This window comes from Eumetopias jubatus, unplaced genomic scaffold (genome assembly GCF_037043125.1).
Source record: "Eumetopias jubatus isolate StellerSeaLion01/CBP00866 unplaced genomic scaffold, mEumJub1_p1.0 scaffold_94, whole genome shotgun sequence".
Lineage (NCBI taxonomy): Eukaryota > Metazoa > Chordata > Mammalia > Carnivora > Otariidae > Eumetopias > Eumetopias jubatus.
Window position 1 is genome coordinate 483,955 of NW_028274900.1, and position 16,784 is coordinate 500,738.

The 16,784-nt window shown below is 59.3% G+C and overlaps 1 pseudogene; it reads left to right on the forward strand.

The window, feature by feature from the left end:
• The first annotated feature begins 14,806 nt into the window (after positions 1–14,806).
• On the forward strand, positions 14,807–16,155 carry LOC148161674 (histo-blood group ABO system transferase 1 pseudogene; annotated as a pseudogene).
• The last annotated feature ends 629 nt before the right edge of the window (positions 16,156–16,784 follow it).

Genomic DNA, 16,784 nt, shown 5'->3' on the forward strand with positions numbered 1-16,784 from the left:
GAGTAGTTGCTCCAACTTTCTGGTTCCAGTTTGCTATTTCGCTGCTTTTTATGTGGCTTGAATATAGGCCACTTTGTGGACACCCCTCTCAAATGACGCCGTGGCCTCCTATGTGCAAAATGAACTTGTGCTCATTCTTTTCCTTACTCCGACTCACTGCGGCAGCTGACATTCACCTCTTTCAACAGCTGACATTTGTTACACCAAGTGCTCGACCACACTCCACAGAGGACACTGTTAACACAACAGCTCAACCACACTGAAGACTTAACATTGTAACACCAGGTCCTTACATATTTCCCTTCTGTGATAACTTTGAGACAAATCCTCTGGCTCTCCTCGATTAACTCACTCTCTCCTGGATAGTTCTCTTTCACAACCTACCCACTTTAAATAAGAACCCCTCCAGTCTTTTTTCTACATGCTGACCTCTCCTGGCTCCATTTCTGCATTGCTAATTTAGGTCAGTTTAGCCAAGATTCTTCAGTCCCATTTTGTGCCCAGGTGAGGGATGGGTGTGGTGGGGATGCAAATATAACTAAGACATGGCGTCTGCCCTGCAGGAGGCTCTTCCTGGGCAGGGAGGCCAATCTGCAAACTGCTGGCTGCAACTTGGGCCACAGTGGAATGAATACGTGCGTGTTGTAAGCCTAAAGTTCCGTTAGGGTCTTTGCAGGAGCTGGATGGCCTGCTGCAGCATTCAGTTGAAGAGTTTAGTGGAGGAACTGTTTACAGATGTGTGGGTGGGAATAAAAACCAAAGCAGTTGGAGGGACTTCCAGGGACAGGTAGATGGGAAACCGTTCTCACCTCCAGGCTCAAAGAGACCGGAAGAGGAAGAGTAGTACTGGAGCCAAGGGGAGCCCAGGAGCCAGATGCCCCCCCCAACCCCTACCCAGAGATGCTGCGGCTATAAAGCCGGGGTCACAGCACACTGCTCACAGGTAAAGTCTACCTGTCATCTGTTTGGTAAAGATAGTTTGTTTAGACATAACCATGCTATTTTATCAACATATCATCTATGGCCGCTTTCAAGCTATAATGGTGGAGTTGAGGAGGCCCTACAAAGCCTATGTGGCCCTTTACAGGGAAAGCTTGCAACCCCTGTTACGGAGGCCCAGGGCCTTGCTAATATCTGGGAACGGCAGGGGGGCATGCCCCGACAGCGCAGGGATGGACTGTTTCTATGGGGACAGCACTTCCCTTGAGCAGTCCCTGAAGGAATAATGAGAGAAGGCATAATAACACGTTAATGGAGGGGACTGGAGTGACAGAGAATACTTGCATAATCTTGAGGAAGGCATGGAACGAGTTTTCAAAAAAAGAACAGATGGAGGAAAGAGCAAACCAATAAGATGGTAGAGTTACACCTGAATGTCACTTCATGTACATTAAATGTAAGCCTACTAAGTACACCAATAAAAAGTCAAATTTTCAGATTGGACTACAAACCAAATCCAGATATATGCCTGAGGTCTAAGAGGCCTCATATGGAGAAGCAGAAAGTGAAAGGATAGAAGACCATGTGATCACTGGCCATAATGACGCGTCGTGAGTGTCCCTCACCTCCGCAGATGAGGACCCCGAGGCACACCATGGGTACGCAGCTGACCTGGCTCACAGCCAGAACTCGAACCCAGGCTCCAAAGGCCATGTTTAGCCTCTGAACCAGAGTTGCCAGCTGAGCGAGAATAAAGAGAATACTGACCGCCCGAGCTTGGACATAAGGCGAAAGGAGGCTGGCATGTCATTTCTTCTCACGTAAGGGTACAGGCCACCCGAAGACTGGGAAAATGGACTTCGTTCAACTGACTGCTATTTGGTAGAGGTCCCCAACTTAGTGAAATTAGACATTTGCGTGAAGGTTTTTGCCGGTAGAGAAGCAAATAATTTCGGTCCGGGAAGAAAATAGAACATCAAAGGATATAGTTTATTGTCCTTTAGGATATAAACCACTTTTGTGTCTAACTAAGTGACCTGATCCTAACAGCTATGAATTCTAGGTCCTGAAAAACTCTCCCCGGCTGTCTTAAGGTCCTACTCACCCACAGTCAGCTAGCGGGCGATACAGAGCTAGAGCATCTCTAACATGAGACCTTGCAGGAGGCATGGGGCAGAGTCAGCCCTGGCGGCAGCTAAGATCTAGAAACATCTGATGCACTAGAACGTACCCCCGCGTTGACTCGAGCCAGCCATGGAAGCAGCTCGAGAGCCTGAGCCAGTGCCCCCACAGACTAGAGCCCCTCTGCTCCGACCCGTGGACCCCGTCCACAGGCAAAACCCGCTCCGGCATGAGGTCCGGAGCAAAGCCAACTGCACACCAGTTCTCTCATCCGATCCAGCATCATTGCCAGAGTGAGAGCCAGCCCGAGATCGAGAGCCACTTCTCAAGGCAGCTCAGTGCTGCTGTGGGAGGCTGTGCGGGGTTTCCTGTGAAAGGCACAGGGACAGGCGGTGGGGATCAGCACAGGGTGATCACCCTGGCAGGGTGGTGGTCTTCTCTCCTCCTGCCGCTACGGCACCATCTGCAGATGGAGGACTGGCCACTGCAGCAGGGCTGGTCACCACTGCAGGGTTGACGGGGCTCAGAAGCAGCTACAGACCCAAAGCCCGCTCCAGAGCTCGAGGCATTTCCATCTTCTGCTGCGGTGCCTTTGTCGGGAGCTCGGGAGCTGGAGCCAAGTGCGCCCCAGTGTGGGTAAGCCCCCTGCCCCTGCAGCCAGCTCGTGCCCCCGCTGCACAAACACAGGGGTGCTTACCACCTGGCGAGCTAGAGCAGACGCTCAGACGTGCGCCAAGCGAGCATTACCTCCACCCACAAAGCCAGAGCCACCGCACACAGCAGCCCCCGCACCGACTGCGGACGACGGCCCCCCCCGGCGGCAGCTCCCGGGCTAGAGGCCCCTCTACCTGCTCGCCTGGACCAGCTTCAGTGCAGCAGTCCTCTCTGCTGCCGGTTCCTCCACCAAATTTGGCAACAATGCCAGCCTGAGAGTTCACTGAGCCCTGGAGTCCATTCCAGAATCAGCTTGAGCCCCACCATCGGGGACGGAGACAGCTCCAGCTGCAGCTCCAGCTCAGGTCCTGGGCTGGTTCCACGGCAGGAGCCGGGGGCATCCCTGGCATCGGCCGTAGCTCCGGCCCATGGCTCGAGCCACTCTGCCGAGGTCCACCTGTCACCGAATCTTTTTATTTTTTTCAAGAGAAACTTTTTTTTAGCATTTTATTTGTTAGAGAGAGGGAGAGAGCGCAGAAGCAGGGGGTGCAGCAGAGGGAGAGAGAGAAAGAGATCCCCCCGCTGAGCAGGGAGCCCGCACCAGGACTCGATCCCACTACCCTGAGGTCCTGACCTGAGCCGAAGGCAGACGCTTTAACCGACTGAGCCACCCAGGAGACCCCACCCTTCACCCTTTTCTGTTACAGGTTTTATGATTTTTACATTTAACAGTTAATATTTAGATTCAGTAAAAGTTAACCTTCCGTCACTTTCAGCTGTACCATTCAAGGCTACTTCCTTAGGCTCCTGCATGAGCTCAGGCTTGGGTCAGATTGACCTGGGTTCAAAGCCACAGCGGAGCCATGTCACAGCCCTGGGACAGGCAAGCTCCTATGCGAACTCTTGGAATCATGCGCGCGGCCATGGCGTGGGGAGGGGTAACTTGCCGGGCTGAATGCCAGGGGTCCCCGTGATGCACAAAGTACTGCCACGGGAACCCACATTCCAGAAACAGTCCCCCGCCCAGCTCATTTCGTTGGAGATCCTCGAACCAAAAACATGTTTGCATGTTGCATCCCAAAGACCGGAGGCTACAGGCTGAGGAAAGCAAACTGTGCAAACACTCCCTCGCTGGGGATGTCATGTCAGGGCTCCCCGACGTCTCTGTCCATTTGGCTGGAAAGACCGAAAGGAGACACTAGGAGGCCCAGAGCCAGCCACCCAGCCCCACAGGGTCTAATCGATGTATGCAGCCCCAGGTCCCCTCCCCGTGTGTGCGTGTGTGTGTGTGAACAGGGGTCATGTAGGGCGGGCCAAGCCGTTCAAGAGCAGGCTGATGAGGGGTCAGATACCCAGTGGACAGGTCATGTTCAAGGTCAAGGCTGGGTGGGTGGGATGGAGTGTGGGGGGCTGCGCGCTTCTGCCTCAGGGTTTATCCCGCTGGCCCTGCGGGGATGGGTCAGTGTCCCGCGTGCAGGGCTGTGCACGCACAGGTGTGTGTGTCACATCTGGGAGCAACAGGGGGACGGGGCAGGGGGACAGGGAGGTTGGCGGGGCAGGGCTGTGATGCCTCTGGGCCGGCTACCCGTCCCTGTCTTTGCAGGCCACAGATGAAATGGGGACGAGGCTGGCGGACACCTCCTCCTACTCCATGAGCTGGGGCGTGACCCCACAGGGGTCCCCAGGAGCAGGGGCTGGGGATTGTGGGGGAAGGCCTCCGAAACCACCCAGACCACTGTCCCTGGTGGTCATTGACTGGATTGTGCTCCAGGAGCCGGAGCCCACGGAGGTCAAGCCCGAGGCTGGGAAGCTTGGGGCTGGGTGCCTGTGGGTGTGTGGGGACGGGTCGGGGCTGGCCCCACAGGGAGGAGCCCCAGAGGCTGGTGAGGGGCCAGGAGAAAAGACTGGGCTCAGAGGGCCCAGCGGGTGGATGGCAGCTGGGAGACGCCCCAGAGAGGGCTCCTCCCTGGCTGCGGCTTCTCTGGGAGGCCCTGGGCTGGGCTCTGTCTTGCAAAGGCCCATGGAGAGGAGCCATGGGTTGAGCTTTTCTTCTCCTCTCTCAGCTGCTCCACCATCTCAGGAGCTAGAGCCAGGCTCCACCTCTGTCCCTAACTCGTGTGAGGAGCCAGGTGCAGGGGCAGAATCCAAGCCAGCTTCCATGGGGCTCTGGAAACACAGGAACTGTCACTCAGCTCGGAGGCATCACAGCCCTGCCCGATGTCCTCACTGTCCCCCTGCCCAGCCCCCCTGCTGCTCCCAGATCAGACACACACCTGTGCGTGCACAGCCCAGGGTCTCCCAGAGATGCCCCAGGTAGGAAGGAGACCTCCCTGGGACGTCTCCCGGACTGCAGTCCACCCACTGGACGCTCGGAGCCCAGTCTTTCCTCCAGGCCCCACACCAGCCTCCGGGGCTCCTCTCTGTGGGACCAGCCCTGACCCTTCCCCCCACACACTCAGGCACCCAGCCCCGGTGTTCTCACCCTCGGGCTCGGCCACTGTGGGTTCTGTGTGCTCCAGCCGGGTCAGCAGAAGGTGGGCATGGCGCTCCAGGTCGGAACAGGGCATGTGGAGCTGCACATGGGCCACCAGCTGCTTGAGGCAGGGAACGTCTTTGGCTGACAGAAGTCCTCCGAGTCTAGTCCAGCCATGTGCCCAGAACGGAGGAGATGGCCCTGGAGGTAGGTGGGCAAGAAACAAAGTCAGTGGCCGGGCCTGCCCTTCCACACACCCCCTGGGGCAGCCTTGGGGATGCTCCATCCACAGGTCAGGCCCCCCCAGCCCACCCACACTGGCCATCCAGGCAGGGGCAGGTGTGGCCAGCAGGTGCGGGGGGCCGGCAATCTGCATGAGAGGGAGCCCTCCATCACGGGTGTGAGCACCCCTGCCTTCCTCAGGGGAGCGTGCCCCACGCCTCTATCTGTCTGTGGTCCCTCCTGTTGAACTGGAAACCCAAGGAGGGGGTGGTGTGGGTGCAGTGTCTGCTCTGTCCCAGCGCTGGGGAATCACAGAGGAACTGCAGAAGTCTGTGAGGGAAGAGGGAACCCAGCGGGTCCTGGGTTGGGGCTTGCTGCGCGGAGCCCACTGGCTCTAGCTCTGCAGGGGGAGCGAGCGCCTGCTCCGTGTCCGGGGAACACCCGCAGCTGACTGTGGAGCTGGGCCAGCTCGGATTTTGCAGTGGCTCTAGCTCTGGAGTTGGTGATGGAGCCGTAGTTCCAGCGGGCTTACTCACACTGGGGCGCACTTGGCTCCAGCTCCCGGGCTCCCAAGCTCCCAGCAGTGGCACCGCAACAGAAGATCAAATGCCTCGAGCTGCGGAGCGGGCTTTGGGCCTGTAGCTGCTCCTGCATCCACGTCGACGGTATAGTGGTGACCAACCCCGCTGCAGTGGCCAGTCCGCCATCTGGAGATGGTGCCCAAGCAGTGAGGACGCACGGTCCCTGCTCGCGTGGGGCTGGCCGGAGTAGAGGTCAAATGAGGACTTCACGACCCAGGGGAGTGTCTCTGATCAGGTGGGATCAGGTGCCGGGAGCAGCGGTTCAGGCCCTTGCCCCTGTCGGGCACCTCAGGACCGACCTGTATGGGGCACGAGGTGAAGGGCATGCAGGATCCTTGGGCTGAATCCCCCCGTAGCCATTACCCCCATGTAGCCGGTCCCGTCACCGCCCCGAGTTTTGTCATCCATGAAATGGGCAGGGGAGGAAAGCCGTTCGTGGGTTCAAGAGCCTTATCCAAGTGCAGAACCGGATCTAGATCATCTCTGGAGGGGGATTCAGCTCTAGCAGCTGCCCCAGAGCTCGAGGCAGGTCCAACAGCGATGCGAGCCGCAGCTCCCGAGACTGGGGCAGCTGCAGCTTCAGCTCTCGCGCCAGCTCTGGGATCAGAGCCCGGTGTGCAGCCTGAGCAGCTCCGACACCAGCTACAGAACTCGCCAGCCAAGGGCCAGCACCTTCATCATCACACCCTCGCCATCGTGCACGAGGTCAGGAGAGGGGCTGGGGACCGAGAGGGTCCCTCCTGGGCAGGTCACCCCGTGTGCTTTGGTCACTCCATTCAGAGCTCGCCCTCCCCACCCCTCCCACAGGTCACAGCCCCGGGCGTCCCCACCCCTGCTTCCCAAACAAGGCTCAAGGTGGACAAGCAGACCATGGATGTTGGAATTCGAGACTTGTACCCTAAACACTGTATACGTGTTGACCCACAAACTCCCCTTTATGGATTCTGTTGCAAATAGGGGATTATGGACACGGGTCTTCCCTTCAACAAGCTGGGATTGAGCTGCCCACAGTAGGTGATGGGTGCACCTGCAGGCTGGGATGGGTGCTGCGCACCGTCCTCCCAGACAGGGGTGCCGTCACCCTTTCCTCCAGGGGACCTCCGCTTCCTCACGTTCTCCCCAGGGCTGCTGGTCCCCAGACCAGACACCTGCCGGTCTGAGGGTGACCAGCGCTGCCTCCATAGGGTTTTTTGTTTTCCCAGAGTCCTTACCTGGTAGCTCCGCTTCTCTGATTCCCCCCGTGCCTGTCCCCACTTGGACTTGCATGCGTGTGGTCTCTCCCTGTGGAACCCAGTGACTTGGAGCATGGTTTGGACCAGAGTCCGCTGAAACCTTTCTCTGGCCTTGGGTTGTGAGCAACGCATTGCCTTTTGGGGTGTGTCTTCCAGCTTTCTGCATTTCCCTGGGTTCTGTGTGGGCCACAGGAGGAACCAGCCCTGTCCTGTCTGGGGTCAGGCTGAGGTGTCCCAGCAGGAACAGGGGTCTCAGCCCCAAGATTGTGCCCATAATTCCTAAAGTGGCCTCTCTGATTACGTCTGATCTGTAAGCCACCCCAGGCATTTCAATATCGAATAAGGGAAATTCTGTGTCCAATAAACACAGAAGGAAACGAGTTCCCTTTGAAAATAGGGGGGCAGACACAAAGGCCCCTATTGCGTGATTCCACGTACAGGAAACACCCAGGAAAGGAACAGAGAGAGAAAGCAGCTTAGGGGTCGCCAGGGGCTGGGCTCGGGGAGGAATGGGCAGGGAGGCCTTCTGGCTCAGGGTGTCCTTTGCGGAAGCAGATATTGTGCAGCAATGTTCTGTGGTGCGGTGGCACAGCATTGGGAATATAATTAATGCTGCAGACTTGTCCAACAGAAAACAATTAATTTTACTTAAAATAAATAATAAACAGCGTAGAGGATAAGGAAAGATAATATAACAGTTAATATGTACCAGAGAGAAAGAACACAGGGGGAGGGGATGAAACAATCTGGCGGGGCATCAGGGTCGGGTGATGGAAATAAGGGGAATTGTACAAGGGGCTCTCCCCACGAGGATGTGGGCTCTGGCTGTGGTTCTGGGAGCCCTGCAGGAACAGGAGGAGGGGCAGGGTCAGATGCAAGAGCAGGGCCAGATGCAAGAGCAGGGACAGGGTCCGGATGCACGGTAGGAGCTGGGTCATGGGCAAGTACAGGAGCACAGGCAGGGCCAAGGGAAGGGCCCGCGGTGCTGGAAAGCAGGGCAAAGGGCATCGGCTCTGGCAGGGGCAGGGGCAGGAACAGGGACCCAGGCAGGGGAAGGGGCATAGGCTCTTGCAGGGGCAGGGACAGGGACAGGGACCCAGGTAGGGGAAAGGGCATTGGCTCTGGCAGGGGCAGGGGCAGGAATGGGGACCCAGGCAGGGGAATGGGCATAGGCTCTGGCAGGGGCACGGACAGGGACACAGGTAGAGGAACGGACAGGTGCAGGGGCAGGAGGTGGGTCATGGGCAGGAATGGGTGCACATGCAGGGGCAGGGAAACGGGTAGGGAAAGGGGAAGGAGCTGGGTCAGAGGCAAGCACCGGAGCACAGGGAGGGGCAGGGGAATGGACAGTTGCAGGGGCAGAAGCCGGGACAGGGGCAAGAACAGGAATACAGGCAGGGGCAGGGGAAGGGGCAGGATCCAGGGCAGGAGCTGGGTCAGGGGCAAGAACAGGTGCACACGTCGCGGAAGGGGCAGGTGCAGGGGCAGAAGCCGGGACAGGGGCAAGAACAGGAATAGAGCCAGGGGCAGGGGAAGGGGCAGGATCCAGCGCAGGAGCTGGGTCAGGGGCAAGAACAGGTGCACACGTCGGGGAAGGGGCAGGGGCAGGGGCAGAACCCGGGTCAGGGGCAAGAATCGGAGCACAGACCGGGGCAAGGGAAGGGGCAGGCTCCAGGCCAGGGGCTGGGTCAGGATCCGGAGCAGGGGCAAGAACAGGTGCACAGGCAGGTGCTGGGGAAGTGGCAGCTGCAGGGGCACGAGTAGGGGCAAGGGAAGGGCCATCGGCTCTAGCAGGGGCACGGGCAGGGGCAGGGACATGAGTGGGGGCAAGATTTGGGTCAGAGGCAAAAACAGGGACACAGGCATGGGCAGGGGAAGGGGCAGGACTTGGGTCAGGGGCCAGAACAGGAGCACAAGCAGGGGAAGGGGAAGGGGCAGGTGCAAGGGGAGGGACAGGGTCTGCAGTAATGGCACATACAGGAACCAAGGCAGTATCTGGGTCAGGGGCAGGGACAGGGGCACTGGCAGGGGTAGGGACGGGTCAGGATCCAGGGCAGGAGCGGGGTCTGGGCAAGGAGCAGAGCCACAGTTCGGGGCAGGCACAGGGGCCCTGGCTCCGGCAGGAACAGTGGCAGGAACAGGGGCAGGCTCTCCGGGCACAGGTTCTCGAGCAGGCCCTTCCTGGTCGGCGTCAGGCTCTCCGTGGGCAGGTGCCGGGTCAACTGCCGGCTCCTGGGCTGCTGCTGAAGTCTCTGCAGGCACCACCCCTCCCTGCAGAGCTGCTGATGGAGTTGGAGCCGGCTCTAGCTCCTTAGGTCGTGGAACATCTGTGAGAGGAGGAAAGCTCACCCCCGTGCCTGCTCTCCGTGGGTATTTGCAGACAGAGCCCAGCCCAGAACCTCCCAGAGAAGCCGCAGCCAGGAAGGAGCCCTCCCCGGGACGTCTCCCCGACTGCAGTCCACCTGCTGGGTGCTCTGCACACAGTCTTTGCTCCTGGCCCCACACCAGCCTCTCGGGGCTCCTCCCTGTGGGGCCGGCCCCGACCCGTGCCCACACACCCACAGGCACCCCGCCCCAGGCTTCTCAGCCTCGAGCTCGGTCTCCGTGGGCTCCATTCCTGGAGCACAATCCAGTCAATGACCACCAGGGACAGTGGTCTGGGTGGTGTCGGAGGCCTTCCCCCGCAATCCCCAGCACCTGCTCCTGGGGACCCCTGTGGGGTCACGCCCCACGTCCCGGAAATATCACGGCTGTCCGCCAGCCTCCTCCCGATTTCATCCGTGGTCTGCAAAGACAGGGACGGGTAGCCGGCCCAGAGGCATCACAGCCCTGCCCAGTCAGCCTCCCTGTCCCCCTGCCCTGTCCCCCTCCTGCTCCCAGATCAGACACATCTCTGCGTGCCCAGCCCTGCACGCGGTACGGTGACCCCCGCTCCAGGGCAATTGGGATAAACCCAGGGCAGAAGCTCGCATCCGCGCACACCCCGTCCCACCCAGCCACCCTTGACCTTGAACAAGACCTGCCCACTGGGTATCTGACCCCTCGTCAGCCTGCTCTTGAATGGGGTTGGCCCACCCTACATGACCCCTCTTCACACACACACACACACACACACACACACACACACACACACACACACACGGGTGGGGACCTGGGGCTGCACAGGTGGATTAGACCCTGTGGGGCTGGGTGGCCGGCTCTGGGACTCCTGGTGTCACCTTGTGGTCTTTCCGACCAAACGGCCAGAGGCGGTGGGGAGCCCTGAAAGGACATCTTGAGACAGCATTTGCTGGGCGCGCTTTCTTCCGTCGGCAACCTCCGGATCTGGGAACACAGCACGTGAACATCTTGGTTTCACTATGTCCAATGTAATGAGCTGGGCCTGGGGCTGTCTCTGGAATGTGGGTTCCTGGTTACCTGGATTCCAAATTCTGATGGGCTCTGTTGTCAGGGAAGTGAGGTCACCATGGCCGGGGTCCCCTCACCCAACTTCCTCCTCAGACAAGAGCCCCACCCGCGAGGGCCCCTCCCCCAGCTGTTCAATGCTGACCGCCCCCATGCCCCATCTATACAGTGACACCCTCCCACCCCACCCCACCCACAGCCCACGCAAGGCCTGGGTGCAGCCCTTGTGTGAGGACACAGAGCTGGGTTCACCCTGGGCTCCTGCGCGTGCCCAGGGCTGTGACCCTCGACAGACTCTGTGCAGGCCCTTCTGCACTTGGGGTTTGGCCCCTTGACATGCTTCACTTAGCCGCTGAGGCAGAAATGCAGTCCTGTGCTGAGCCCTTCCTCCCAGCCTGCTGTGGCCTCGCCTGCTGTGGCCTCGGCGTGGCCGTGAGACGAGCAGGACGTGGCCGCCCTCGGTGGGAGGGGGACAATGGCAGCAGAGCCGGCACGAACCAGTCACGGACAGTCACCCCCCAAGGCGGGCGCAAGCTGCGGAGACCCCCGCCGCCCAGCAGGGCCGGCCTGCACCACCTGACCCCATGCTGCCCAGACGGGAAAGCTAAGTACATTCGTGTCGGTTCATAGCACAGAGATCCTGTGGGTGGTCCTTACGTGGGAGTAGCTGACTGATGCCATTCTGCTGTGTTCTCCTCGGGTGGCCCTAACCGCACCAGCGAATTGCATCGCCAACTACATACTGGTGACTCCACGTGTCCGGCTCCCACATCTCTCTGTCCTCTGAACTCCAGCCCCCCACGTGGCATCTCCGTTTGGGGGTCCTGGGCTCCAAGCTCAGCCCCCGAGCCTGCCCGGGGCTCCCTGTCCTCGGACTGAACCTCCCTCCACGGCCTGTGCTCTCCCCCCCCTCACCCTTCCCTCCGCTTCCACCACTCTGGGGTTTTTCACAAGTGGTCTCCTCTTCCGCGGAAGCCCACCCAACTTCCCTAACTACCTCTGTGCCTCAGCTCTCTTCCGAATGTCCCTTCCTCCGAGAAGCCCTCCCTGACCCCTCTTGCTCCACCCGGCGTGAGTCAGACCTGCCGTTGTTTTGCACTCTCTCCAGACACTTTTCCCCGAGTCTGCGGTCGTGTGAAGGGCGGCTGCGCTGGTGCGAGCCTGTCCTGGCATCAGATCTCTGAAACTGAATTTGCCAGTTTGCCTCTCTCCGGCAGCTAGCACGTGCCTGGCATGTCACGGGTGCTTGGAAATGTTGGGCGAATAAGTGGAAGACTTCCTGAGGAAGTGTAGGACGTCAGGGCCCACGGGGCCTGGTGGCAGACGCGCTGTGGGATGCATACAGAAGGCGACATTGGTCCAAGAGCCGTGGTCTACTTCCCAGCAGAGAAGTGTGGCAGACTCTTTCCCCCACGTAATCTGGAGGGCGTGGGCAGAATGGGTCCGGTCGGGCATCCTCCTGCCTGGCCAACACCTGCCCTCCTACCGCCTTCCTATCCGCATCTCTCCAAGATCATAAAGGCGCAGCCACCTCCCTGCAAACTCACATCACGCTATGTGATTTTCAGGATGCTTTACCCCCAGCCAAGGTGCTAACACCCCCGGGAATACACTCACTGAAATTTCCCCCCCTCCCCTTCCCTCTCTTCCCCTCCCTTTCTCAAACTTAGGGAAATTTAAGGTAGGCAAGGAAGGGCGGGCTGATTGAAAACTCAGCGGGTGCACGATTGCCAGATTCTTTTCCTCTCCCTGTTTCAGAGATCTCGATTTGGAGCCCACAGATTATTCTCTGTCCCTTTCTCTCTCTGTGCCTTGCATTTCCTGCTTTCTATCCCTTGCCCACCAAAGAATGTGTGAGGGGGGCTTGTTCCCTCCCGGGGGAGGGCCCCCTGGCTTTGCTGGGAAATCCCTGCTCCCACTCTGAGGTCTGGCAGGGACCAGGTTTGCTTAGAGCTGGAAGGGATTTGCATAGATTTGAGTCTGGGTTTCTTGCAAGTGTGAAGTCCTTCTGGAAGGAGGGTGCACCTGGTGGGCCCCTGAAGGCATGGGGCGGGGGATGGTGAGGTTCCAGGTGGGGGTGGTGAGCACCAGGGCCCTTGGTGCGCTCACCCTCCTCCCAGCTCGCACATCGCCATGCTGTTCTCTTGTGTTCCCGGAGGAACGATGTCCTTGCCCTCACCCCTTGCCTGGCCCCCATCATCTGGGAAGGGACCTGCAACACTGACGTCCTGAACGAGCAGTTCTAGCTGCAGAACGTCACCATGGGACTGTCGGTGTGTTGAGCACAGAGTGGGGGGACCCCGTCCTGGGGATTAATGTGAAAGTGCATGCATTCAGCAGTCTTACTGGGCTTTCGTGGGCCCGGTGAGGGGACAGCACCTGGCTCCCTCTCAGGAGGCTGCCCGTCACAGTGGGTGACAGCCCCCGCCTGCTGCCACTCCCCTCGGACAGACACAGCCCTGACCCCAGGCCGCTATCCTGCTGAGTCAAGGGGCAGAGCACCCCAACAATGGGGCTTCCGGGGAGCCCCCCACCAGAGAAGTGGAAGGGGGTCACGTGTGCCCTGTGGATTGGTAGCGAGGAGATGCTTGTCGGGCTGGCCCCTCCTGTGTGTCTCTTAGAGGATGAGGCTCAGGAGGGCACAGCCTCAGACAGCACTCGGGTCAGACAGCACTCGGTGCCAGAGCCCAGGCCCCTGAGAGGGAGCTGAGCAGTGAGGCCCTGGGACCCCAGCGGACCCAGGAGCGTGCTGGGCATGGCTGCCGGCAAGTGGCCTGGCCCCTGGGAGCCTCTGGAAGCTGGGGCTGGCCACAGCATCGGCAGTCAGAGCTTCCTTCCTCCACAGAGCTCGCCGAGGCCCGCAGGATGGCCTGAGGCCCGTGCAACCCTTTTCCCAGGCCATCGCAAGGGAGGCATTCAGCCCCATGTGCGGGGGGGACTAGGAAGGGCCCAGGTTGCCTCAGAGTCGTCCTCCAGGTCCTGGAGAGCAGGGACTGAAATCACCAACCAGACCCTCACGGCCCAGGGTCCGCGGCCAGCGCCAGTGGCCCTGTCCCAACGCTGCCCGCACAGGCGGTGCTCATGCGTCCCCCTCTGGGCCGGGAGCGCAGCCCCGGGGCGAGGGCAGGTGCCGGGCTTGCATGAGGGAGCCCTTGCCGGCAGCGTCCTTGAGGGAAGGGGCCGTGAAACCACACTCACAACGACTGGGCCTGGCCTTTCCCCTGGTGACCTGATCCGGGCCTGCGGGTTGTGTGCCTGTCCCCTGTTTCAAGGCAGTGGCCGCCTTCCCCGTGTGAGCCCTTGACTAAGCTGCCAGGTGTGGGGCAGGCCCAGGGAAGTAGCCTCAGTGCCTGCTCCAAAAAACCAGACTCAGAGGGCTCACCACACTTGCTTGACGCTGGGGGAGCTGCTGTCCCCACGGTGGGGAGCAGGTAGACCCCTCACAGGGGGACCAGCTATGTGAGGGCTTTGGACTGAGGGAGGGGCGTATGTCGACCTGGATCCAGAAGCTTACCCCCTTGGATTCAAGGCTGGGGTCTTAGCAACCCCCCTCAACTCCCCGGGTCCTCTTTCCCCTTCCCTGTCCCCGGGCTGCACCTGATTCCCGGTCTGGGGGAGTTCAAGGTGACCCCCCCTAGGAATACCAGTGGTAGATTGAGGACCTTGTCAGCAAGAGGCCCCGTAGCCTTCACGGGGGGACCCTCCAGGGGGTGCAGCCAGCTGTGGGGACCAGCGACAGCCCACCCAAAGCAAGAGGGGCAGGTGGCTGGCCCTGCTTCTTCTAGCCGGTCTGTTGGGCAAAGGAACGAGGGCTGTGCCCAAAGGAGCTCCAGTCCTGGCAGGTGGGGAGGGGACCCGCAGGGGGGCGGCCAGGGGAGGGCACCTGCAGGGTTTGCCCGGGAGCTCAGCTCGGGGCAGTGTCCCTGGCTCCAGCATGCTGACTGTGTGGCTGCATGGGTTTCCAGCCTCCCAAGCCTCGGGCTCCCGTTTGTAAGATGGGGTGCTGAGGGCCCCCATCTCTGGGAGCAGAAGGGAGGGAGGGCCCGCCGGCGGACTCTCTCAGGACAGGCCAGGAGGGTGGCTGTGGCTTAACGCAGCCCGGGGCGTGTCCCAGTGACGAAGGTGAACACGTGCACGGCCCCGAGCTCTGGGGTCCTGCCACCAGCCTCTGGCAGTGACTCTCCTCCCGCCCTATCCCCCGTCCCTGTAGCTACGTGGTCTTCCTGGAGCCGTTCCTGCAGCCGGCGGAGAAGCAGTTCACGGCGGGACACAGGGTCACCTACTATGTCTTCACCGACGGGCCGGCTGCTGGGCCCGAGTGCTGCTCCCGTAGGACCAGAGAGTGCTGGTTCCAGGTCCCCGGGGCTCCCTGCTGGCAGGATGTGCCCATGCACCGCATGGAGATCAGCAACTTCTCGCATTCGCTCTTCCTTCGCAAGGTGGACTACCTGGTGTCCGTGTAGTGGACATGAAGTTGAGCGACCACGTGGGCGTGGAGAGCCTGTCCCTCCTCTTAGGCACCCTGCACCCCGGTTTCTCCAGGGTGACCTTCTAGGACTTCAGCTACGAGCGCGGACAAGGTCCCAGGGGCACACCCCAGGGACCCGGGTGACTTTTACTACGCAGGAGGCTTTTCTGGGGGTTCGGTGCCGGAGGTTCCCCGACTGACCTCAGCCTGTCACCAGGCGATGGTGGTCGACTGGGCCAATGGGATCGAGGCCCTGTGGCATGACGAGAGCCACCTGAACAGGTATCTTCTCTACCACAAGCCCACCAAGGTCTGTCCCCAGAGTACCTGTGGGACCTGCAGCTGCTGGGCTGGCCCGGGGTCATGAAGAAGCTGAGGTTTGTGGCCGTGCGCAAGAGTCACCGGGACATCCGCAACTCGTATGGGGCTGACCCCGACTCTGTCAGGTGGTGCCACGCCGAGCGGAGCTATCAGAGCAGATTCCGACCTCTGTCCCCTCAAGGGAGTCTCTGGAGCCCGGCACTGCCCACATGGCCATGTTCAGAGCCCCTAGCGCCCCCGCTCTCAGGAGGTCTGCTTGGGGGCCCAAGTTCCTCTCTTTGTGGTCGGTGTGTTTGGATCACTTCTGGGTCATTTGTAGCTGTGAAGGGGTCCAACGTGTATGTCGGATGTTTTCGGTGTCAATGCTGCAAATAACTGGAACTGCACCACAGAAACCCACATTTCAATTTATATTTGAACACCTGCAGAGATGGAGACTCCCCTTCCTTGTACTTTTCTCATATTTATATTTCAGGGCTCCCTTCTGCTGTCTGTCCGTGTTGGCCCCATCCATCAACTTTGCTGACACCCTACTACTGATCGATGCAGCTCAGCACCAGAACGGCTCTGGTGGACGGCTGACTGCATGCGCGGTCATTTACCAGCGCTCACGCTATGACAGTTATCGGCCGACTACACCTCCTCTCCACTTCAGCAGCTCATTTCATCAATAACTTATCTCATGGCCTTTTCCCTTTTATCCAGAAGACAGCAAAACAGAAACATTAAATAAAACGTTTTCACAATATTTTAAACTACTTATTTATTAGTATTGATGGCGTAACTTTCAGTGTCCTGGGTGAAAGGGGTTTTAACTTTAAAGGAAGATACAGAAATCGTAAGGTGACTGGTAGAGGGAAAGAGGTGAACAGCCTTACAAATAAGCCCATGACTGCTCACAGGCTGTAGTCACCCAGTAAAGAGAGGGCCTAAAACTTCCACTGTGGTGGCTTCTAAGTTGCTTAGATTCAGAAGACAGAAGCAGAAGATGCTGGCTGAGTTTTCTGATATCTAATAGAACCTGTTAAAAATCACTTATCCAGGGGGGCCCGGGTGGCTCAGTAAGTGAAGCGTCCAACTCTCGATTTCAGCCTGGGTCACGATCTCAGGGTCATGACACTGAGTCCACGCTTGGCGTCTGCTTAGGACTCTCTCTCCCTCTGCGTCCCGCCCACGTTTTCTCTTCCTCTCTCTCCCTCCAAAACAAAACAATCACTTGTCCAAAAAGCAGCTGAAATGATATGGTTATTTAACCGTGACATTGTTCAAGTAATTTCAAATGGTTAAAATAAACTATTAGATATTTATAATTAAAACAACAAAAATAAAACTGGATAGTGATGGGGAGGTTGTACATACTGACAAAT